Source organism: Pseudopipra pipra, chromosome 13 (assembly GCF_036250125.1).
Source record: "Pseudopipra pipra isolate bDixPip1 chromosome 13, bDixPip1.hap1, whole genome shotgun sequence".
In the NCBI taxonomy this organism is placed as follows: domain Eukaryota; kingdom Metazoa; phylum Chordata; class Aves; order Passeriformes; family Pipridae; genus Pseudopipra; species Pseudopipra pipra.
The window spans coordinates 5,852,783-5,877,447 of record NC_087561.1 but is presented as its reverse complement, the minus strand read 5'-3'; the positions used below and the strand labels follow the sequence as shown (position 1 = coordinate 5,877,447).

The following is a 24,665-nucleotide window of genomic DNA, read 5'->3' as shown; positions in this document are numbered from 1 at the left end:
ATTCCTAAGGACTTATTAAACTTACTTATCTTTGAGGTGCAATGTGTGGGTCTATTAAAAGAGAAAATACATTTTTGCATTAAAGTACACAGTAAACATTTTCCAACATGAATCTGTGTGAACAAATTTTTCAAGGGGGTGTGCTCTAACACTGAGCTCAGTGGGAGTCTAATGGTGGATAATATCCATCTGGCTTGAAGGTGAATAAGGCTCCATGGGACTGTGACACCTCAGTGACTGGAGGAACATCTTGAAGTCAGAAGTCAGACTTGTAGGCAGCAATACATACGTTCAAAGGCAGATCTCACACTTGTGGATAATAATTGATGAGGCTGGCAGACACTTCTGCTATCAAGAGCTTCCAATACAAGAGCATCACTGCATCCTGCTCCCACACAATGTTTTGCCCTCAAAAAAAAAAAAAAAAAGCACAGAAAGAATAAAAGATGCTGAAAAAAGGCCAGCCACATAAGCCAAAGAAACTCTGACGTACTTAGCTCAATTGCCTAATCCTGAAATACCCGAGTCCTACTTTTCTCATCTGCAGTGATAAGGGCAGGCCTACTTTTAGAGTTGTATAATCACCATCAAGTGATGGTGCTTTCAGTGTCCCCTTAAAACTTTTCTCCCTGTTTCCCTTTTTCCCTCTAATGAACTTTTTGAACTTTTCTCAGCAAGAAATAAATCAAAGAGATTTCTTCTCTCTGAAGCTACTTAACATCCACACCACCATATCTGAAAGTGGTAAAATGTAACTTGACTCCCATCAGGAACCAGGGAGGCTTGGAGAGGGCTGCATGCAATCCTTTAAATGTTAACCCTAAGTGGGCCATTTAAGTCAACTGGTGGTTGTTAAGGGAGACTCTGCTCCCCCCTTCAGTGTTTGTATAGCCAAGGGTTTGACTATGAAACCCATCAGCAACAGCAGAGTGGAAGGGACCCTGCAAGGTCGGCTGACCATCCCCCTCAGTAAGAGCATCTCCTCCTAAAAATTACTGACAAGAAGGAGCATTTCTTCACTTGGAACAGGCTGCCTGGAGAAGTGGTAGAATCACCATCCCTTGAAGCATTCAAAAAAAGTGTGAATGTGGCAGCTGTGGACATGGTGTAGTCAAGAGCATGGCAGTGTTGGGTTAGTGGTTGGACTTGATGCTCTTAGACGTCTTTTCCAACCTTGATGAATCTATGACACTATGACTTCTATATAGATATTGCCCTTATTCAAATCCAAACTACATTCTACCCTGCCTCCTACAAAAAAGGGGTTTAGGCATGTGCTGGTTGAATAATGTCAGAAACAAAGGAATAACTGAACAGCACCTTTAGACAGTGTGAGATTTCCCCCCAGGCAGGGAAAAAAATAGAGGAAGAGCTATGGCTTTTCACACTGCCTTTTGCTCCTGAAGTGTTTGAATTTTTATCAGTTTTAGGGGTCACACTTTCATTTGCCTTCCTCTCCAAAGACAAGAGAAATGGTCAAGATTCCTAAATTTCTAAAAGAAAAACCTCTCTTTCGCTATGCAGTTTCTGAAAAGTCCTCTTCTCCAGTCCTACATTGCTTTATCTAACAACAGTATTTTTTAAAGAACTGTCATTCATTAAGCATAAGATATTAATTCCTGCCTTCAAGTCTCTTCAGAGCCATTTGTGACCCTCCATTTCCTCTCCTTAGCAGGATTCCCTGCTATTTTTCATTTAATTGCTGAAATCCCATGTTGTTATCTGTCATCAATAAAGTAATTTTGTTTATGAACTAACTCCAAATGAAGAGAAGATTTAAGGATGAAACAAAGCATGGGCTTAATATAGAGTCTTCTAGTGAGAAATGCTTGTCACAATCACTGATGTCATAAATCATAGTGAAATCTTAAGGGTAGTTGGAATATCACATATCATTAAAAATACCTTCCTGAGATGGGGCTGATTTGGCAGGGTTAGAAAGGATGAGAGTTCCAAGTCCTCGGCAGTGTAACACAGACGTGTTAAGCTAGGCAACGAAAACTCTCAGCATGTTGTCCACCTTCTCCTTCACAGGGAGCCCCAAAGGCAAGTAACTAGAAGCACACAGAGAGGACAGGGAGATGCAAGGAAAGCTTAGCATGAACTACAAAGATGTTTGCAGAGATTCTGTCAAAAAATTTCCTTGGCACATTGCTGGCAATGGATGAGAGCTTTGCACATTAGCGAGTGGAGTCCAGCAAACACTCTCTGCTTCCCAAGCAGAGCTGGCAGCATGGTGTGCTATGGTGTGCTATGGTGTGTATTCCCCCGACAGGCATGGGAGTACACCATGGGCTGTACGTTCATTTAGGCAGCTCTGAGAGCATGGGAGTCACCTTCAGCCTGGCAGGACCACCCTTGCACAACCCCGTGAAGTGTCTAACACTCAAATAGCTCAGTCAAGATCTGCATATACTCCAAGGAATCAGGAGGTTATTTGTAACGTCAGAGCTAGCAGGAACCAGGATTTGCAGCTTCAGTAAGAGATTTACACAAAATAACAGAGCCCAGATCTTGCAGCAAACTCTTCAGCCTGAACCACCCAAACCCCCCCCGAGAGACAACACTGTGCACAGGCTATCACGTCACCCAGCTCTGACCACCCTATCTCCCACTCCAAGGGGGGAAGGTGAACCCCAAGGAGCACAGGTCCACGTCTGCTGACTCAGCATGTCTCACAGCCTTCATTTGGGAGCACAGTGGAGAAACAAACAGCATTTACTGCACCACAATGAAAAACAAACCCAGAGTGATTGCCAGAAGTTAGTGTCTTGGCACTGGGAGCGCAGGGCGTGGAGTTTAACTGCTAACTAGGACAGGACAGCACCAAAGGGCAGAACAGGGGAAGAAGTCGACTTTGGTTCCCTCAGGAGCTGAAAGTCTTTCCCAAATTCAGCCACACAACACATCCTTTAAAAAGAGAGCAATGGATTCTCCTATGTTGGCAACAAAGCAGAAACTCTCATGCCAGCAATGCCTTCTGATACTAGCTGTCCTTTTATCATTTATTTAGGAATAAAACTCTCACAAGGCAGAGTTTTATCAAATGACAAATAACAGCCATGGGGGAAAGAAAAAGAAAAGTGTTGCACTTCATTAAAACTCTGTATGACTCTAACAGCCAGAAACACACTGCCAAAGTGGCAAATACAGCTGAAAAGACAAGGCAGATCTCACAGCAGCTGTTAAACCAAATGGGAACTTGTTAAAATTAAGGGCCATTTTCCCTCTTTTCATCCCTCAGTCTGAAAACATCATGTAAAGAAATTCAACCTCTTATAAAGACAGACTGAATCATTAGCACAGAAGAGACATCAGACCCTTGCAAAGTTTTCAGATTAAAAGGTAACTCTTAATACCCAAGCAGCTCCTAAAACCCTATGAATATGTTAATCTGGTATCACCTTAAATCCTCCAATAAATCTTACCAGACTGAATTTTACTGTTGTTCACTTGGTGTTCCAATACTCCTCCATAATATGCAAGCACTCAGCAGTGACAGCAATGCCATCCTGGACCAGACCACGCATTTCCTTCTTCCCAGATAGGTCAAGGCCCCACCCGTCACCAAATATCAGCACTCCCAAATTCTCTACACCACCAGGCACTGGTCTCACCCATGAAAACTGCTGGGATTGCCAGGAGGGAACAGGACTGCACAAGGCTTATACAAGTCACACCTGAAGTTGATTTCGTGGAGGTACCACAGTAACCACAGGGAGTTCTCAGGGCTGAAAAAATATCTTGCAAGCCAAGCTACACATTTTGCCGAAGGATGCTGATTTCCTGAGGGGATTTTGCTTCAACCAGGCCAAAAATAAACACTGACAAACCAAACAAATTAAGTACATAACCAGCCAGCCAGCTCCAGATTATCCCACAGCGGGAGGGTACAGTGCTGACAGGTTTTATTCTCTGTTTCTTTAGAGGACAGGAGGTGATTGCAGTGCGTAATTCTGCATTTAATTAGTCAGAGCTAATCTCGTATTGGAAAACTGAACCTAAGGACAAAAGTCCTTGTTTCAAGCAAGGACTTTTCCAGTTAATTGCCATATAGTATGAGCAAGCCACTGCCTCTGCCAGTAGAAGATCTGCTTCCCTTGGATTCACTGATACCTAAAAGAACAAGGATGTCATTCACTGCAAGGCAGAACAGAAATTAAAATATTTCTGACATGCTCACCTTCTGGCTCTGGGGTAGTGCTCCCACCCTGAACACTTCATTCTGAACAGCCCCGTGCAGAGTGGGCTCAGGAGCCTGAGATATGCAAGAATTATCAAAAGAAGTGGCATAAAACTGACAGAGGCTGTGGTGGTCCTGGCATTCCCCTCAACCCCCCACAGCAGGAGGAGTTTAGATGAGAAATGCTGAACTTCATTTCCCACACAATTATATGGAGTCGTTCCCCCACCATGGTACCAGAGGCACGTTTTGCTGCTTAGAGGTGCAATGACTGGAGCTGCTGGCCCTGGAAAAGGATAGAGCTAGGAGGGTTAACATGGAATTCACAGTGTTCTGAATCAGAAGAGCCCTTGATTAACTCCTAACTTGGACTACGGCATCCAGCAGTTACTCTGCAGTTTCCACTTGACTTGAAATTCTTTCACACTCTAAACTGGATGCAACTGAATACGGTCACAGTCAACGCTTCCATGCCTGCACCTGTGTCAGTTTACAAAGCACTTGACAATCTCTTCCAGAGAAACCTCACCAGCTGATTTTTAGGGGATAATTTGATAGGTCCATTCTGTGTCTGAAGTGTCCAAATCACACTGCATAAGAACAACCACACCGTTGTCCCCCTGGAACAGGGTAGAAGCTGCCTACGGCCTCACAGGTCAGCATCTGAGAAAGCAGTGGTGCAGCTCAGGGGTAAACTATGAGTGTTCCTTGTCTTATTTATGCCTGTGTTGGAACAGAGGTGGTCACACACAGCCTGCAGACAATCCCCTCTTTGTAACTGGAGCCCAAAGCTAATTCCCTGTACCCAGAGACTATAGATTAAAGAACTGAGGTCCAGCCTTGGCTTCCCCTTCAGGCTCCTCTTGCTTACACATCTCCCACTAGGTCTTATTCAACAAAAAGCAGAACCAGCCTATGCAAAAATTGGTTTCATTTTGATTATCAACACTTTAATCTTCTGTACAAATGATGCTAAAGGCTAAGAAAATCAGAGCTAACATCACAATGCTCTTGATAGGTTGCTTCTGCTTCAAGTGAAACTAAGTCATCTTCAACATCTCAAATTAAAAGATGAAAACTCATTGTGGGCAAGAAGTTATTAGCAGAAGTCTCCTCTAAGCCATTACTTTTTCCATAAATCCTGATTGCTTCAGCAACACTGGCGAAGGCAGGGAAAATTGTCAGCATACACATTTCTTGGTAGAACTTGAAAAATCCAAGATCAGGAAATTAGCAAAGAATCCAGAAAAGACAGACACATCAGAAATATTCCGAAGGTAAAAAAAGTCCCCAGGAAAACAAAGACCTCCAAGAAAACTGCAAGCAAATGCACCATGGAGACCAGGAACAGGTGTCCAGAAAGGAAACTCAAAGCTGGCACTGAATAATAATGGACACATATACATGCACAATTCATAGAGGCAACTTCAATGTTGCAGGCATGTTCTGCAGCAGCCTACAACAATGACTAGGAATGCACAGTCCCAGAAACGAGTTTTCAAAGAAATGGTACATTTGCAGAAGAAGAAAGAGCCTCCAAGGAAAAAAATAAAACTAAATGAAATCTGTTTAAAAAAAATTTAAGAGGGCAGTAAACCTGGTTTTAGCAGAGCAGCCACCATGTAATGCAGCAATACAGCAGTGAGATGGTGGGTTACCCAAATTGCAACGCAAGGAAAACAAAAAAAGTAAGACAAAGAGGCTGAGACGGTGTTAGCTAACATAGAAAGATCAGTTCCCTAATGGATTTGATGCTGACTTAATCTTCTACTTGGCAGTGCCCTGAAAAGCCTGCTTTTTTTTGCCTTTCCTTACCTAAATGAAATTAACCTATTCCAGAAAATTAAGAACAATTTATCAGGCCACTGAAGACAGACTGTTTGTTGGATCTGGATCTGTGTTATTCCATCCAAAACATAAAATAAACTTGGTAATTTAAAAAACCTGAAAATGGGAGGATTGGCAAAGTGTGGCATCTGGAGTGTCACTGCTCTTTACTTGCATACTTCCTGGCATACTCCAGTATACAGGTTGTACAAACAGCCTTTGGTTTGGAACAAGAGTGTTTGGCTTCTGCTACAACACAATTTTTGCATTATTACTTCAGAAAATGGAATTTCCAGTGCATCAACCAAGAAGAAATTTCTTAATGAACAAAATAGGAGCAGAATATTTCACTGTGGCTTCAAGCTCTTTTACTTTCTTTATAAAACTGAAGTGTTGTATTGGGTTTTATCCCCAGGGAAGTTTTACATTAAAACCTTAATTTCTGAAGATGACAAACCCACTATTTTATTCTTCCTCACCATGCAAAAAAAAAAAAAAAATCCCCAACATGAGGTTGCACTCAATGAATAGAGAAAAATCAGAAGCAAGAGCAGAATGTGCAGGACAACGCTTGGAACTTCTGCTAGTTCACCTGAAGTTCATAAGCCATGCTTGAATTCATTCTGTGATGGATGTGACAGCAGAAGGAAAATGATACCCCCTCCCATTTCTCTCTGTTGTTTGCATATAGGATTGGGCTGAAGGAAGACCGAAACCTGGAGACTGGTTGTGAGGGAGGAAGGGGACAAGGATGGAGGGATGCTGGGGAAGTCAGGGGGTGGGGGCATGGCACACTCCCTCTAGCGACCCAAAAAGTGCAGCTTGCCTTCCACTTCTGACACTTTCAGGGAATAATGCAAGACCCATGTCAGCAGCAACACAAGGCTCAGCCCTGTTCCTGTAGACAGCAGGGTAAGGCAGACTGACACATCTGCATTTCACATTATCCATTTAAAACGGGATTCACTTATTTCTTCCCCTCAGATTGCTGTGTCATGGGAAGCCAGATCCAGTTCTCACTGAACTAGTGTGACCTCTGCAAGGAGAAGTAGTAGGTCCTAAAACACATGCTCCTTCATTTCCCTATAGGCAGAGCTGGAAATTGAAATGCTCTGCTCACAACACGCAGCCCGAGCCAGGGCAGCATGCTGGAGACTGCGTGGGAACAAGCCCTCTGGAAACAAACCCAAACCCTCCTGATTCTTGGAAGTATTGGGTCCAGCCTCTTTTGGCACATGATGAGAAAGATGCTTTGTGCCCCACCTCACCACAGTGCAGTCTAGTACACATTTAGGGGTGATGTGTCCATGTCACACACCCTTTAGCTAGGCTATGAGAGTACCTTCTCTTCTCTAAATATTTACCCTCTTTCACTTACACATTCTCCTGCAATGTGCAAATGCTATATAAAGATGGTATCAGGAATAATTTGGATTGTTATCCACGTGCAGGGCTCTGTTGTAAAGGAAGGCAAAGTTTGCTCTTCTTTGTATTATGGAGAAAAGGGAAAATGTGTTGGGAAGGTAACAGCACTGCTGACACTATTTAAATTCCATGAAAGGAAAGCCCTATTTCAGTATCCATCACAGTCTCCTGATCATTTACAGATTTCTTTCCATGGATGTGGTCTTGTGTTTACAACAATATTTGCAGCTGGTGCAACAGTCACATAAACACTGAGAGGACACAAATTCAAAAGTTCAAAGAATGACATGCCTGTAATTATGATTAATGTTCATTACTAACCATCCAAAACCCAATACTCTGGAGATGTATTTTGCAAACTTGAATGACACAATGTGAAATACCCACATAATATCTAACACAAAACCAGATATTAGATAAATTCCAGCTTGGAAGCCACAAATTTCTTCAACTCTGCAGCCTACAAGGTGCGCAGTCATTTAGATAATTACCCAGATTTTGACTCTGGCACACAGTATTATGAGAATGATTACCTATCTACCCACCTTTCCCAGAGATACAGTCACAGAAGCCTTAATGGAGGACACCACACAACCACATAAGGCAAAAAAAATAACAAGAACCAACATACACACTTGATCATAGAATTATAGAATACCAGGCTGGAAGGTGGCCCCAAGGATCATTTGGTCCAACCTTTCCTGGCAAAAAGAAATCTTCACACAACATGGTGGAGGCACTGAAAGGATGTGGAAAATTGGGAATAGCACTCATGCTGAGAGCATAAATTATCCTTCTCTTCAAGAGAACAGAACTGGATGACTACTTCTCACTAGGAAAAACAGAAAACCATGAGCCCTTTTATGAGGCCCATAAATCCACATCCCACAGACTATGGAATCCTTCATATCCTTACCATTCCTCTCTTTCTCATTTCTATCTCACTCCCTTGGTGCTTTCTTCTATTTTTCAGCAAAGGACAAGGAAAAGCAGCTGCAGCAGGAAACCTGATAACTGTAGGAAATCTAACCCACCTGGTATCTGCCTTCTCAGGACTGGCAAGTCTCAAGGGTAAATTCCCTCTTTCCCCTTTTTTGCCACTCAGGACACTCCCAACAGGGCTCATCCTGGTGTACTGAAGCGAGCAAGAACACTCACACTGCTCCTGTGGCAACAACATCAGGACCACCACTTTAAAAATGCTTTTGAAGGATGTATTTAGCAGAGAGTTGTAGGCAACATTATAAGTTAAGAAGTTGTTTCTGGTGCTTTTCTATTCTTCAAACTCCACCTCATCCCATCCCATGGCATGAACTGTCCTGTTTTCGAGTTTTAGGAGGATGAAGAGCATCAAGCACCATAAAAAATAAAAACTGCAGAAAGTACTTGCTCATAAAGTAACTTTAAATTCTCCCTCTTGGTTGGGAATATACTTGTATATATCTAAAGTGTATGAAGTCAAATAGTTATTTCCCATATAATAAATAACAGGCTTCCCCAGAAATCACAGCACTAAGGCAAGGAGTTGTAATACATGGTGTCTTGGACAAGCTCTTAGAAAGGTCATTTTTTGATTGCTTTCCTTCTGGTTTAGTACCCTGTGTTTTCAGCTCTCTATATAAATAATGCCTTGGACTTCACTACTACTTCACTAGAAGCAAAAAGTTTCTAGAAAGCCAAACAAATAACATCAATATTTACCACACTGAATTAATCCACAGAGGTCTGCTAAGGTAGTGTTTTCCCATACCTCATGGAGACCAAAGGGTTGATGAACACTCTCAGCATGAGAACAGCCACATCAAAGCAGACCCGAGGGTCATCTGGTCCTGTGCCCCGTGCCAACTGCCAGAAGGAGCTGCCTTGAAAAGTTCAATTTTACCTTATATGCTTATATTTACATTTTTCAGCAGTAATAAAGTATTTTGACAAGCTGGAATCAACCTTCTCCAGTCTGCAGTGAATTCTGTCTGTTTGTTCCAGTTCTAAATACCAAAACTCAAATCTGGACATAGCAATTCCCCATAGTAGAGAAATTAAGAGTCAAAGTCATTCTCTTGCTAAAACAATATACAGAGCCAAATTTGTAATCTTTCTTTGCCTTTCCCCATTCAGCAGAGGGGAATAATCCCATACAATGGCATGTGTCCAATATGATTGCCATGGGGAAATTAGAGGCTTATATCTAGAGAAGTATAAATCCTGCATTACTAAGGTTTCCTCAGCCATAAGGGAAAGAAACATTGCCTCCTGGTGATTAAGAATGTAATTATTATTATTATTTCTAAAACACTTTGAATTACGTGGTACATTTTCTTTAAATGGGCACTATCGTTACTGCAAGTTGATTTGAACCAATGATTTATTCACGGCTTAATAACCCTGTTTGCTTCACATGCTCAGCACATTTTGCTCAGTATATTATATTATTGGCTGGTTGCTATAAACAGTCCATTTAAATTTAGACAAAAGCTTTTGGAAAAGTTCTATTTCAAACTTTTCAAAAAGACTGAATTGATCAAGAACTACTGGTTTCTTCTAAACTCTTAACATTCACGTGTGTGTCTCAGGATCTCAAGAAAGTTCATAGGTAATCTCTAGTTGAAGTTCCCATTCAAACAAAACTTTCTACTCAGATCAACCCTAATATTCAGTCATTTGAAAATCAAGAGGAAGTCTGCCAGACAGCACTGCCAAATGGTGAAATTTCTGCAAATAAATCAGAATTAGGCTTCCCCCATGGAGCTGTTAATAAAATACATCCAGCCAATAAATCTGCATTATCTTCCTCCACATTCTAAAGTAAAAAAGCTTTGGTTTTACTCCCATTGTTGCAAAGCAGGTCTTAAACAGAAGTAGACATGGAAGAAGAGGAAAAAAAAGTCTTTAAAATTTGGCCAGATACACTTCTGTCAAGAAACGATATCTTTTTAACCACTGTGTAATTACAATGTACTTTTTGTACTGAAACTCTTCCAAAGTTTTGGCTTGAAGGCGTTGGAGCAAAACCAGAGCACACCACCAGTGATGCACACAGCTGCACAATCAGCTCCTCTCGGGTTACTTCACGTTTGAATTTTTAAAGGTATCGCCAGAAACCAAATCCAGTTGTTTGTCCTCCACAGTTGCTACAGCCCTTTATAAGGGTCACACGCTGTTCCCTCTCCTAAAATCTCCATGTTGCAGTTTCTTAATCAGTCATCATTTTCAGGATGACAGTTCTTATTTGGCTCTTTGGAGAAGGAAACATTCCTAAAAGAAGCATCATGTGTAAAGTTGGCATGAGCAATACCTGCTCTCTTTCATACTCCTTTTATCTACTCAGAGAAGGAGAGGAAGCCACATGAATCTTAAGAGGCACCGCCTGATTTACAACCTGCTCTGCACAACCCTGCAAGACACTGGGTTGTCTTGATTAGTTTATACAAAATGCTGCCCTCTAGTTATCACGCTTTGCTAGTTAGATGAGGAATAAGACAATAGAAGGCTGAGCCACAAGAGCCAACACATGCTCAGCTTTCCATAGTCCTTCCTGCTCCTTGTTCAGGGAAGTTTTCTGAATGGTGTGAAAAATTAGAATCTAAATCAAACATTGAATTAGATAAAGCCATGAGCTAGGATGACAGGCAGTGATTGTCCCCCTGTACTTGGCACTGGTGAGGCCACACCTCAAATGCTGTGTTCAGTTTTGGTCCCCTCATGATAAGAAAGTCACTGAGGAGATGGAACGTGTCCAGAGAAGGGCAACAGAGGCAGTGAAGGATCTGGAGCACAAGTCTGATGATCAGCAGCTGAGGGAGATGGAGATGTTTAGGCTGGAGAAAAGGAGACTCAGGGAGGACCTTTTCCCTCCCTACAACTCCCTGAAAGGAGGCTGTGGTCAGGTGGGGGTCAGTCTCTCCTCCCAGGTAACAAGCAACATGACAAGAGGAAATGGTCTCAATTTGTCCCAGAGAGGTTTAGATTGGATATGAAGAAAAATTTCTTCACTGAAAGAGTTATCAAGCTTTGGAACAGGCTAACCAGGGACATAGTTGAGTCACCATCCCTGGAGGGATTTAAAAGACTTGTACATGTGACATTGAGGGACATGGTTTAGTGGTGAATATGGCAGTATTGGCTTAACAGGCAGATTCAGTGATCTTGGACATCTTTTCCAATCTAAACAATTCTATGATGTATTGGTATCCGAGTGATGCGATCATTACTTTTCTTTAACCAGCACATTTCAAGAAAACTTCTGTCTACCAATTATCAAATTCAAAATTCCACTGCTCAGCTCAAACAACTTGGTTGGCTGTGTTTGCCAGCACAATCCAGCTTTGAAGGCTCATCTCTGTTTTCTCAGAACAACATGAACCATGCATCCCTGTTTGGTCCCTCTAGCCTTTAAGTCAGCTGCTCACAGAAATCCCTGCCTGAGCTGCCAGAATCACTGATAAAACAATATTTTCTTTTGCAGAAGTTGTAACTTTTGGTAAGATGACAGGGCACACGAGTCACTCATGTCAGTGTGTGAGTGCCTGGGCCAAGCAGCACAGGAGCTCAGCACAGGAGCTCCAGTCTGGCAGCCCAAGCATGGTCCCTGCTCACAGCAAAGGGACAGGGCAGGTTGCAAGGCCAACTCACTCCTGTTATACCTTTCCAGCCCCTTAAACCTCCCCAGGTGCTGCTTTGAAAAAACAGACATCCCAGAGCCAGACAACAAACTGGACACATACCCCAGATCTTTCCTTTCCACAACCACCTTAAAGGGTTATGTAGTTAAAACTCAACAAGTTTAACTTCTTAAAGACAATTACTACTTTTGCTTAAATACTTGGGAAGGCTAGAACACGGGTTGTGGTTGGGATTTTTTTTCCCTCAAACAGAAAAAGGGTTGGTTTTGTCTGTGTTTTTTTAAATACGTGCTACATTCTTGACTTTGAACAATGGCAAATAAAAATCTGTTTTTTAACATAGGTGAAAAAGAATTAAATTTATGTGAACAAATAAATATTAATTAAGTGATTAATAGATACCATGCTCTTGGTTTCAATGCAGCTATAATTATAGATGAGATTATGCATGGAGATGTTCAGAGATTAAGGAAAAGGAAGGAGAAGACTGGCAGAAGAGAGCAAATATTTTCCATGCTGTGAAACCCTGCTCATTGCCTTTACATCACTTCCCAGCGTGAAACTGTCTTGGCCCATTTCCATGGGAGCATCACAGGAAAGGGGGGACTGAGATGACAGCAGAGGTGATCCCAAAAACAGTGTGCTCATTGAAAGCAAACCCAAACACCAAACTTCATCTCACACTATTGAAATCCATTTACATGGACTAAGGGTTATGTTTCTGCACAATGATTCAGAACACAGATCTTAAGTTAAAAGGCACCATGCTGCTTCCCAAAATCATTTTGGATTCCTCTTGCTCTATTTCTGTCTTTTTGCTGCTTACATCTACCTGTGTTTTGTTGTTCAGCTAAACTGTTTTAATGCAAGTCATTTACTACTCAGAGGGAAGGGAAAGGGCAGAAGCAGAGGTGCTTGATCTCTTTTATGTATAATTTTGCAGCACTTTCAAATTCCATATCAAGATTGCTTTGTCCTGCTCTGAATTTCAGCTGGCTTTTTACTTCTGCCACCACAGTTATAGGCAGACACTGTCAGTCCCTGAAGAAATTAATACAGCATGATTGTGAGGAAGACAGAGAAATACAAGAGGCATGAGGACTAGATTTGATGCATTAGCAGACATGTGCCTTCTGAATTAATGGAGTTAATGTATTTAAAAAACAACCCCTAAGCATTTGAAAACTTGGGTATTAGTGGAATAATGAATTATAATACACTTTCTGATAGAGAATGCAGAACTGTGCTCTTGGTGATGAAGACTGAGAGTTTCTGAATGTCAGTAGCTTTCCACAGCTTGGAAATGCACCTAAAAGCAAAAGTAACTTTAAACGAAGGGAGAAGAAATGAGACAGAGAAACTAATACAATGTGAGGTGAAACTGTAGCTCCACAGGAGGCTGATCTATACATCTCACATCCTACCACCAGCATTATTCAAGAGGAAGAAGCGTTATCCCTGATGAAGCTGTTAAAATGCAAACTAGGCACTTCTGACAGAAGTAAAGTAAACCAGAGCACGAGGTGGTGTCACAGTTTAACCCAGCAAGAAACTAAACATCACACAGCCATTCACTAAGTTTCCTCTCCTTCCAGTGGGATGGGGGAGCAAATTGGGAAAAAAAAAAAGGCAAAATTTGTGTGTTGAGATAAAGACAGTTTAAAAGGACATAATTGGAAAGGAATAATAGAATAAGGAATAATAATAGAATCAGAACACACAAAACAAGTGAAACACAGTGCAATTGCTCAGGACCTGCCAACTGATGCCCAGTCAGTCCCTGAGCAGCAGCCCCTGGCCAGCTTTCCCCCAAATTTATATGCTGAGTGTGATGACTTTTAGTCTGGAATATCCCTTTGATCAGCTGGGGTCGGCTGTCCAGGTTATGTCCCATTCCAGCTTCTTGTGCACCACAGTCCCCTCGCTGGCAGGGCAGCATGAGAAGCTGAAAAGTCCTTTGAGTTAGTGTAAACACTAAATCAAGCTTAGCAACAACTAAAACATCAGTGTGTTATCAACATTCCCCTAGTCCTAAATCAAAAACACAGCACTGTACCAGCTACTAGGAAGCAAATTAACTCTATCCCAGCTGAAAGCAGGACAGATGGACACAAATACATCTTAGCTTCTTCCAGGTATCACAGCTCTAAATCTCCTTGTCTAGGAGAAAGAAAGTAGCACATAGTGGGTCTGAAGTGTGTTGGTCCAGCAGCAGTTCCCTGGAAAGGATGCTCTTGTTACAGCCCCACAGCTCGTCATCATGCTAAATAAATCACATCTTCTGTCTTACTTTCCCAAGGGTGAAGGATAAGAATAAATGTTGCCAGGCCCAGTTTTGTGGTAGTGATATCAATAGCACTGAGGTTTGTTCACAGCTGCCCAGAAAGCCAGCACAAGAGCTTTCTAACCACTCACACCCTCCACAACAGGAAACTGAAAACCATTTTTGACAAGTACACAGCCACAGAGATCACAGGCAGGGGTGTAAGAAAGGGGCTGTATTCAAAACTACCTTGATCTCTTTTGCCACTGAAGGACACTTCAACTTCAGACTGTCCTTTCGCCAACACTGCAGGGAACTTCCACAACAGCTTTCCCTGTTCTATTCCTGTGCCACTTCAAGGCCACTCCAGTAGAGACCTCATCTCCTTTAAAGTCAGCACCAATCAGAAGGACAAAAGGTCCCAAATCAGAAGACTTTTATACAGTATCTTTTTAGCATGATTGCAAAGTATCTATCTTCCCATTAGATGTTCAAGTATTCGTTCAAGTAATATTCAAGTGATTTGTGTCCAAAGAAGAGCAATGAAACTGGTGGAAGTGTTAAAAAAACCATGTAGATGTGGCACGTAGGGAAATGGATTAGTGACGGACCTGGCAGTGTTAGATTAACAGTTGGATTCAATGATCTTGGAGGTCTTTTACAACCTTAATGATTTTGTGATTCTGTTTTGAGTTCTAGGATGCCTGGGAGGGCAAGGGTCATTCTCTCTCCTGAATCCACCCTGTTTTCCCCCACTCTCCTGCCCCCAGGAATGCACAGAACAGCAGGACAACAGGACAGGCACTCACTATCCTACACATGGCCACAACATATGTCGCATCCATTGTCTTTGTTCCCAGCAGAACGTGCCAAGCTCTGCAGTCCCCATCAGCATGGCAGCTCTTAGGTCAGCGCTCCAGCCTTCAGCAGGGCCACAGCAGGGCCAGCCCTACACACAGCACTGGCATGGCAGGCTCCCAGGCAGCCTCCTGCAGCACACAGCACCATCTCCTCTCTGCAAAACCAGTGCAAGTGACCCAGCAGGGACAGCCGTGTCCTGGGACAAGCACCCACTCTACCTGCATTACTGGTAGAATTAAAACACCAACGCTCACGACACAGTACCAACCATCTGTCCCTCTTATGCAAAGGGGAACACATTATGCTCTGCTAGTGGCACTGCAGCCAGGATGCCACAACAAATGCAGCTTTGCCACCAGCTACTTACAGTATTTAGTGGGCTGCCAATTTGAATTCAATCCAAATACTTTAAAAAGGATTCAGCACACACTGAGAACCCTGCTTTGAGGAAAGTCCAAGAGTTAAAACAGACCCAACAGAACAAAAAGGGCCACTGGTTTCCGAAGACAGAAGTGCAACACACTGCCAGGAGCCTGTCTGTGCTGGCATCCTCATCCTGCAGTCAGCAACCGAGCGCGTTTAGATGCCCCAAGCACAGCATCTTTCCCCAGCCTTCCTCGTTTCCTCGGTGAAAGATCAGTCTCAGCAGAATTAGAGAAGCAAGGGTTTGTGGAAGGACAAACACAAAACTGATGCTTTGCAGGAACTGGCTTCTCCTTTAAAAAAATAAGTGCTTTTCTTGCATGACATGGTGTAGAACAATTGGTCAGCTTTCTATTTCAAAATGAATTAGATGTCCATGGCAGAAAGCTAAATCTCAGCAAAGGGCTGCTCAGCCCTCCCTCTTCATTGACATGCTGTATCCTCCCATTCCAGTTTGGGGAGAATTTTACCCCAGCTAAGGACAGCTTGTGGCCAACGGCTTGGTACAACAACACCCCAGGTTTGCAGTAAGGACCCTTACAACACAGGTGTATCACCCCAGTCCTAGAGCTGTATGGCAACAACCGCGGGACCACAGTACACAACTTTACAGCACAACCACCCTCCCCTTTACACCAGAAGTGCCTTCATGCCAGCCACCTCTGTCAAATTTTATCTTCTGTGGTAGAAAGGTTGATTACAAACCAGGATCACATTCCAGGAAAAAGGTGTCAGAGTTTGATCATTTGTCTTCATTCCACGTGGGAGGAAAATGGGGTATCTTTACACATTTGTTACAAATGGGCAAAAGAATCACTTTCAAAGATAAAACTGTAAAAGCCTGGTCTGTCAAAGCAATGGGAACAGCCCAGCAGCAGCAACTGGTTTTGTAAGGCTAACAATCAATCAGAAGAAATCCAGCCTCTCCTGGGAGAAATTTGTCTCAAAAAGGAAATAACAAATGAGAGAACTGGAGTCAAAATACCAGTAAGGAAGAACAGATGCTGCCACAGCAAGACTGAAACAGTCTAGCTCCTTGTAAGCCCTGTTTGTTGCTTCCCCTCTGTTCTGTTTCCATATCTGTATAATTTATTCCAAAGCAAATTTATTATTTTAAAAGCTCCGCAGAGAAGGCGGAGAAGGCTGTGTATGTGCTAAGGGACACAATGCTGGTTATTTCTTGCTCTTGCACACTATTATCAAAGGCTTTGCCTAACCTGGGATTTAGTAAGACTTTTAATTAATGGCTTCCAATGGTACATTCACACTGGAAAGGCTTCTCTCATTACTTAATTAGTCTATTGTCCTAATTAGGCAGGGCAAGTCAGTTTTACATCCTCACTGTCTTGCATGAGAAACCTTGGTTTTCCCAACTAGGTTTTCTCTCAGTTTCCAGCTCCTCTGTCCTGACTTGCCTTTTGGAAGGACTTCGAGCTAGATGGTGGCAGGCAGCATCACCTCACCTTTCCATAGGAATCTAGAGCAGGCAGGGAATGTTTTGTCCTCCTGAAAGCAGAGCCCTCTGAACTCTCCAGCAAAGTCTTGGGTTGTTAAGAACTGGCTCATCAGCACCTGTCAGGAACAACATGAGTGCACTGCCTAACAAATTCTCTATTTGCCTATGAGATAACACTGGTGCCAGTGGGCATGGAATGAGATGATCTTTAAGGTCCCTTCCAAACAAAACCACTCTCTCATTCTACCCCTTAAGGACCAGAAGAGCACTACCTATGCCTAGATGTTCAGTCCACTCCTAACCTGGGCGAGAAGTGATCTGAGAAGGGCACCTTCCAACAGGTTGGGTTTGTTGAATCCTTAAAACACAGGGTGCTGTGCAAGGGCACAGCTGGCACAGGTCACACCTGTGTTTTTTGTCTCACAGTTCTGCCTTCCCTACAGACGAGCATGAGAGAGGCAGAGCTTGCAATCCATACTGCAATATCTGACTGTTTCAGTGCCTATCAGCTACACTGACTCTAAAGACTTTTGTCAGCAAGCTTTCAACTTAGTCCAAATAATTTTGCCTAATCAGTTTTGATTAATAAAAAGATTGTTTAAGACATAAGACATAAAGGCAGAGCTCACCACTGACTTAATGCTCACATCTTAGGTACGGTAGAAGAGGTTTTTACCATTTCTAGTCTTCCCTTGGAAAAGCCAAGATATAATCTCTGCCTTGATAACATCTACTTTTACACAAAAGGGACCAGTATACCTCATTCAAGCCTAATTTCTCCCTGTGGAGCACAGCATTGAAAACCCCAGAGATGGTGCCAATATTTTTGGAAAGGTTGGAAAGAAAATAGAAAGAACTAGTGATGGAAAGCAGAGGACAGCTAACTCTTTAAATCATCTTCATCTTGGAACACCCCTCCTATGGAGGAAAGATTAAGAGAGTTGGGGTTGTTCTGCCTGGAGAAGGGAAGGCTCCAGGGAGACCTTAGATCACCTTCCAGTACCTAAAGGGGTCTACAAGAAAGATGGGGATAGACTTTTTAGCAGGGGCTGTTGCACCAGGACAAGGGGTAATGGTTTTAAACTAAAAGAGGGTAGATTTAGATTAAATACTAGGAAAAAGTATTTTACAATGAGGATGGTGAAACACCAAAAGTGGTTGCCCAGAGAGGTGATAGATGCCCCATCCCTGGAAACATTCAAGGTCAGGTTGGACAGGTCTCTGAACAACTTTATCTAGTTGAGGACATCCCTGCTCAGTGCAGAGAGGTTAGACCAGATGACCTTTAAAGGTCCATTTCAACCTAAACTATTCTGTGATTCTATGATCTTTGCCCCTGCTGTTTATTGAGCTGCTGAGATCATACTGGCCATTTGTAAATAAGCTAACAGTGCAAACCTCAAAAGAGACAGATACTTTCAGTCAGATATTAACAGATACTGATCGTGAGAGCATGATCTGCCCTCCACCAAGAGTCAGAAGAGTGGAGATGAGAGGGAAACTTGAGAGGAAAGCAGAAATATTAACCTTGCCAGCTCCAGACTCTTCCAAATGCTACTGGAAGACTCTTCCAGGGTTATTTTTGTTTCCATGCCTTGCTTTTAATCTTTGTACCAGGAACTGGAAAGAGTGTTTACTACACTTGAGGTAAAGTTAATGTTCCTTATGCCACATCCTGGTGGCACCACTAGCCAAACTCTTCCTGAATTTCAGCTCTGACCTCCTCCTCCCCGACAACGCAGAGAAGCCACAGGCCTGTCCTAGGGGTGCTGTAAGGCTGGGCTATGTCACTCAGCTGGGGAATCAATCCCAGGGACTGGGGTTTGCTTTTATTTGGGCTGGCTCACTCAGCTCTGCAGAGAAGACATCAAGACAGTGTTGAGAGACCTTCACCACCTTCCCAGCTACTCCTCAACTGAGGCAGTATCCAGAAACTTCCAGAGCATCTCCAAAGAAAGGATGAGGAGGAAGGCCCTTGACATGCAGAGACTGAAGAACAGTCTCTATAGGTGCAAAGGCTGAAAAACAAACTAAGCTGGCAAAGGTGTAGTGGTGAAAGGAGGCTTCCCAGCCACTCAGCCCTGGCTCTGCTCCCCAGGGCGCCTCTCTGGCGATGCCAACACAAAGATATGACCCAGACAACTTCAGTGAAAAGCTGCAGGTAGGGAATGATACAACACACAGCCACTGTCCTCAGACAGCATGGGGCCAAGCTAATGACACAGGCTATTGTTCTTGTATTCTGTTTAAAAGAGCGATGACTTGCATGAACACTGGCTTTGGAGTACATGCTTGGCAACGCCGGTAGATAAACAGAACGCATTTCCATGGAATACCATAAGGTTCTGAAAGAAATACACTTTTGTATGTAAGTTATTTTTGCAATATTATTAAATCCAGTAGTGAATATTTTGAATGTGGTATAATCCATTTTCCTAGGAACCAGCCAAGAAAAACCGACAGCAGCACAAGGGAAGTGCCATCACACTGCCATCCCTGTCCCACTGTTCCCTCAGGGAAAGGAGTGGGAACCTCACATGCCTTCCCTGACATCCCCAAACCTTCCCTCCTCCATCAGCATGCCTAAAAACACAGCTCTCATCAGTTCTTCCCTCACCAGCAGAGAGGCAAGCCTGGATCCCTCCTGCCAAGGCTGCTGTGACCCTGTTCTCCTCTGAGCCAGGGACTCTCTGCTGGCCCACAGAGGCCCCAAAACCAAGTGCTGACAAATGCATTGTGAGGGCAGATGTAAACCCCTAAAAAGGCTGGGCAGGGGTATTTCAGCAGAGAGGGAAAAGCAAACAAAATGCAAACAACAAAATGCAAACAAAATAATAAAAAAAAAAGCATACAAACCTCATCCCTAAATTAATTTCTATTTTATTTATAGGCTATCAGATGATACTTCTGAGCCTTTTAATTAATCACAGGGAACAGTTACTTTGGGCCCGTATGCCCACCTTCTCCCTTCCCAAAACACGTTCCAGCTCATGTTGAAGGACTGTCTGCAAGGTAATTAATTATTTACCATTAACTACTTGGCTCTCCAAAAATTCCAGGAACATCAAGTCCTGGGGCAGCAATGTCCTTTGGGGCTGAAAAGAGAAAAAGAAGAACCTTTGCTAGAGACAGGGAAGGGCAATGGGCTTGAAAGGATTGAGAAAGGGAGAACAGGAGCTCAGCACTGGGCTGAACCTGGCTTGCTCTCTTGTTCGAAGGTCCATAGGGTGGCCTTCCTGGGTAGGCTGGGTATTATTTTACATGATACAAGACGAAAATCTGACTAATTATAGGATTTTTGTTTCAACTAATTTGTGAGTAACTTTATAGAGACCTATGTGTGTAATAGAATTTTTATTAAACACTGCAAAGACAAATATTCCTCAGTTCAGAAATGCCAGAATTACTGTTTCTAGTGGAAACCTGATTCATTCCTCTCAAACCATGTATTTATCATATAATCACTCACTTGACCACATACCATCTGGCTCTTAAACCACTGGTACACCTGAAGTGCATGCTGAGTACTGCTGACTTACTGAGTGACTAACAGTGCTTCAACTCCACTCCCCAGCCACACCCCCACAAGTTACAATGCTGTGTTCAAGTCCTGCTCCAAACTGGGGTTGTCCTGAAAACCAATGCCTGGGAGTAGGGAGAGCAGAGATATCTGCTGGAAGTTACACAAACTTTCATAAAGGGGCTCCTGAGATCCAACACTCCTAAAATACTTGCAACTACATGAAGGGGTTTTTTTCCCTGAAAAACAAAAATAGAAAAGAAAAAAAAAAAAAGCAAACCCAAATATCGATGGCTTTGACCTCACAGAGTTGAGGGGATGGAATTCCCTTGGGAACCCCTATGGAGCTGCATGAAGGACCAATTTAGAAATACTTCTGAAGCTACTGCACTCCAAAGCAACTTAGGAGCTGCTCATGCCTGAGGGAGCTGCCGCTTCCTCCAGAGCTCCCGGAGCACAGCATGGGAGCAGCAGAGAACAGGGCCACAAATGCCACTCTGAGCAGGATGGTGGCTCTGAGCCTCCTCCACGCTGCTCCCACAGCCCAGGAGAAACCCAGTGCAGCATTGCTGGAAGGAGGGATGTGCCAGGCCCTGGGTGGGAACCCAACCTGAACTCTCACCAAAGCTGGAACAGCTGAAGGTGATGCTGTTGGAGACCTCTCCACATCAGCTTGGACATGGACCTCTTGGACAGCTCTGACATGGACCAAGCTGTGGACATGCCTGTGTCTCACTATGCAAGTTACCTTCTAGAAAAAGACAGATCAAGACTGTTCCCCACTTTGCACTGCTATTATGCTTGAAGTTCACTCTTCACCCTAATCCAAATTGATTTTGTCAAAGGTTTCATCCTACTGCCACTCCTGCTTCTCCCACCTCCTGCAGCCAGTGGCCCCACTCCAGCACCTGCCTGCCATGGGGACAGGGGGCTGCAGCAGAGGGATGCAGGGAGGGATCAACACATCCCCAACTGCACTCCTGCTCTGCCACTCCCAGAGCCCACTCAGGTACACCCCCCACAACAGACCACTTCCAACAACTTCTCTGCACCAACCTCACAGCCCATGCCATCACCATGCCAAGCCCCAGCCCCAGCCAGGCTTCTCCAGAGCAGCCCTAATGCTGCAGGCACCATTCCCATGGTTGGTGGCACAGGGAGCAGCACTGACAGTCAGCTTGATATGGCAAATTCATCACCGACCAGCTGGGTGAGTCAACAACGAAGCTAAAAGAGAACATTGACATGGATTATCCCCCACCAACAGCAGAGAAGAACCAGTGGGACCATTTGTCAGCAGCTCATCCGTTGGATGTCACAGGTGCCCATCCCAGTTGGGGGCACGCCAGGTGTCCCCCTCCCACACTAGAGGACACAGCGAGTGGGGAAGGGAAGACCCCGGAGTCCCTGCAACCTTCAAACTATTTAATCAATAAACAGCACATTTCCCTCAGCAGAGCCCCCCCGAAAGCCCAGCCACCTGGGCAGGGTCCCCCACACTTCAGAGGGCCAGAGGCTGGGTACATCAGCAGCACTGGTGGGAGTTTGCTGTAGACAAATGAATCAGCAGAACAGATGAGCAGCTCCTGAAGCATCTACCCACAATCTACAGCAAGAAGAGATGTAATTTCAGGCTTGTGGCAGATGCTGGAGGGTTTGTGGTGCTAAAAAAAAAAATAAATCTCAACACACCTACATATAGATAGCTTTCTAGGACAAGGAAATCCTGCAGTAGCTGAAAGAAAACCAATCAGAGCTCTCAACTGCATTTGAGATAAGGAAACAGAACATGGTCCAACACAACATCTCTAAAAGGTCAGTTTCCCAAAACTAGAAACAATCAAACAAAAATAACTGAGAGAAAACACCTAAATATAAGTAACTGTGACAATCCTTATTGGGAAATGTTTAAAGATGCCTTAGTAGAGCCCTCCTTCGCACCAAAACCAGCAATACTATGTTTAAAAAAAATGTTTATGTGGTTTAAAATAAGAATTTTTTAAGACAAGACACAAATTTTAAAAATAAATATGTAACAAATTGAGAACTCACTATAAAATTAGAGCTAGAAATCAACGCATTTAATAAAGAAAGCTAAAAGATACCAAAATAACTACTGGCAATAGGTACATCAGGAAAAAAGCAACCATTTATCAATACAATAGGCTTGATGCTAAAAAAGTGAAAGTATCCTGATATACAAGATAGTGGAAATATAAGCAATACTTTTTATCTTTGTAAATAAGGATGACTTAAATCTCAGCTATAGAAGCAAAATTCTCCGAAAAGTCAGTTGGGAAGATACCCAACACCATCTGCTAACCATCCTTCACATCTGTAGCTAGAAAACTTGCACTCAGAGCATATGAAGGAGCTCACCAAATTCCCAACACTGACTTAAAAGAAAAAAAAAAAAAAACAAAAACAAAACACCAGAAACATGTCCCAGGCCAGCCAGGAAGTTCCAGAGGTCTTGGAATAATAAATAAAAAGCCCCGCTCAAGCAAACAAAAACTTAGCACTGCGCCAGTATTTCCAGAGGGCAAACGGCTGACCCGGGAAGTGCAGGCTGGTCACCCTGCCCATGCTCCCGGCAGGGCAGGGAGCAGCCAGCAATCAGGGGGTGGAAACACAACTCCTGTTAGTCAACACAGTTTTCTGGCTGGAGGGCTTGTCAAACAGATCTAGTATTTCTTCTGAGAGTTTGCATTTGGCTGACAAAGGTAACTGTGTTGACATAATACACGCAGACTTCTGTGTGACGCTTGACTTTGGCTGGTGTGACAGCCCAAGAACAAAATCCCCCGCACTGTGCAAACAGCAGTGTATAGTGTATATCCAGAGGATTTAAAAGCCAGTTGAGCCCAGTGACCTCGTTAGAGTTATACCTGCACTGCCTGCCCCCACAGAGGTTTTGGATCCCCCAAGAGATGACGTTCCCAAGAGGGAAAAGGGCCCGTGAGGCAGCAGAAATTGCTCTCTGCACACAAAGCTCCAGGCAGCACTGCTGGGAGATGTGGGTTTCCAGGGAATGCATGTTTGGGCTGTGTGCCTAAGTTTGCAGTGAGTTCAGAAGAGCTAGAGAAGAGTATTGCAGAGCCTCTGCCCAGGGAGCAGGCTAACTCATTGAAAAACATTGGCTGGTTTTAGTGCTGATTTTCACACTTGAAAAGCTAGCCAGAGGCAGAAATGGAAAGCTGTAAACTCAACCATGCCAGCAGTCTTTGGCTGGTCCTGATCCTGCACATGCCACATAATACATGGCTCACTCATATTATTTCCCACTTGGGTCCTAATCTGTGCTCAGCGCTCTGAGCACCTTCCAGTAACAACACCGGACACATCAACACACCTTACACCTTCCCACATGGAAAGTGGAGTAATGTGATTTCTCTTGGTAAGTTTTACAGGGGAGTTCTTTTGCTTCCCAACTCCCCCAGTGCAGGGATATCAGGGTGGTCAGGTTTGTCAGAGTTTTCAATTGCCATAGAAGTTCACCTCTCCCATAAAGACAGACAGACATCTCTCCTGCCAGAGGAGCAGAGTTATTTCCCACGCCCTTCACCCTCAATCACAAAATTGTCCTGCACTGTGAACATACAGACCAAAGCCTGCAGTTCTGATTGAACCTCTCTGACCACACAAACAGCTACAAGTGTCCGGGTAGCTGAACGTAGGAAACTTTAACGCCAGCAGTTCTCCACCAAGACTGACTGAACGCGAACTGCCCATCACAGAGGAAGCCTGTGGCTTTCAGTGAATCCCGATTTCCTCTGCCCACAAGCACCGCCCACCTCCTTCTCCTCATTCAGCTCCAGGCAACTGCTGATATGAGACCCTGCCCTACAGACACACTCGTACTCTGCCCGTTGCAGCTGCGTGCAGAGCAGAGGTGCCGAAATGTGACAAGTACTGCAGGGAAGTCCAGGGGAAAGGACCAAAAACCCCATCCCCACAAGAGTGATCACCCACCACGGCTACTGAAGCAGTGCCAGTTACACATCCCAGCCTGAACACAGCTTATCCTGCCAATGCAGTTTTAGGTCCAGCTGGACAACCTTGCATGGGCTTGCTCCAGAAATGGAGGG

General features: G+C 43.8%; 1 protein-coding gene across 1 annotated transcript in view; it reads right to left on the bottom strand.

The window, feature by feature from the left end:
* The window catches only part of GPR50 (G protein-coupled receptor 50), a 45,487-nt gene that overhangs the window by 18,252 nt on the left and 2,570 nt on the right, over window positions 1–24,665 (bottom strand). The window lies entirely within an intron of this gene.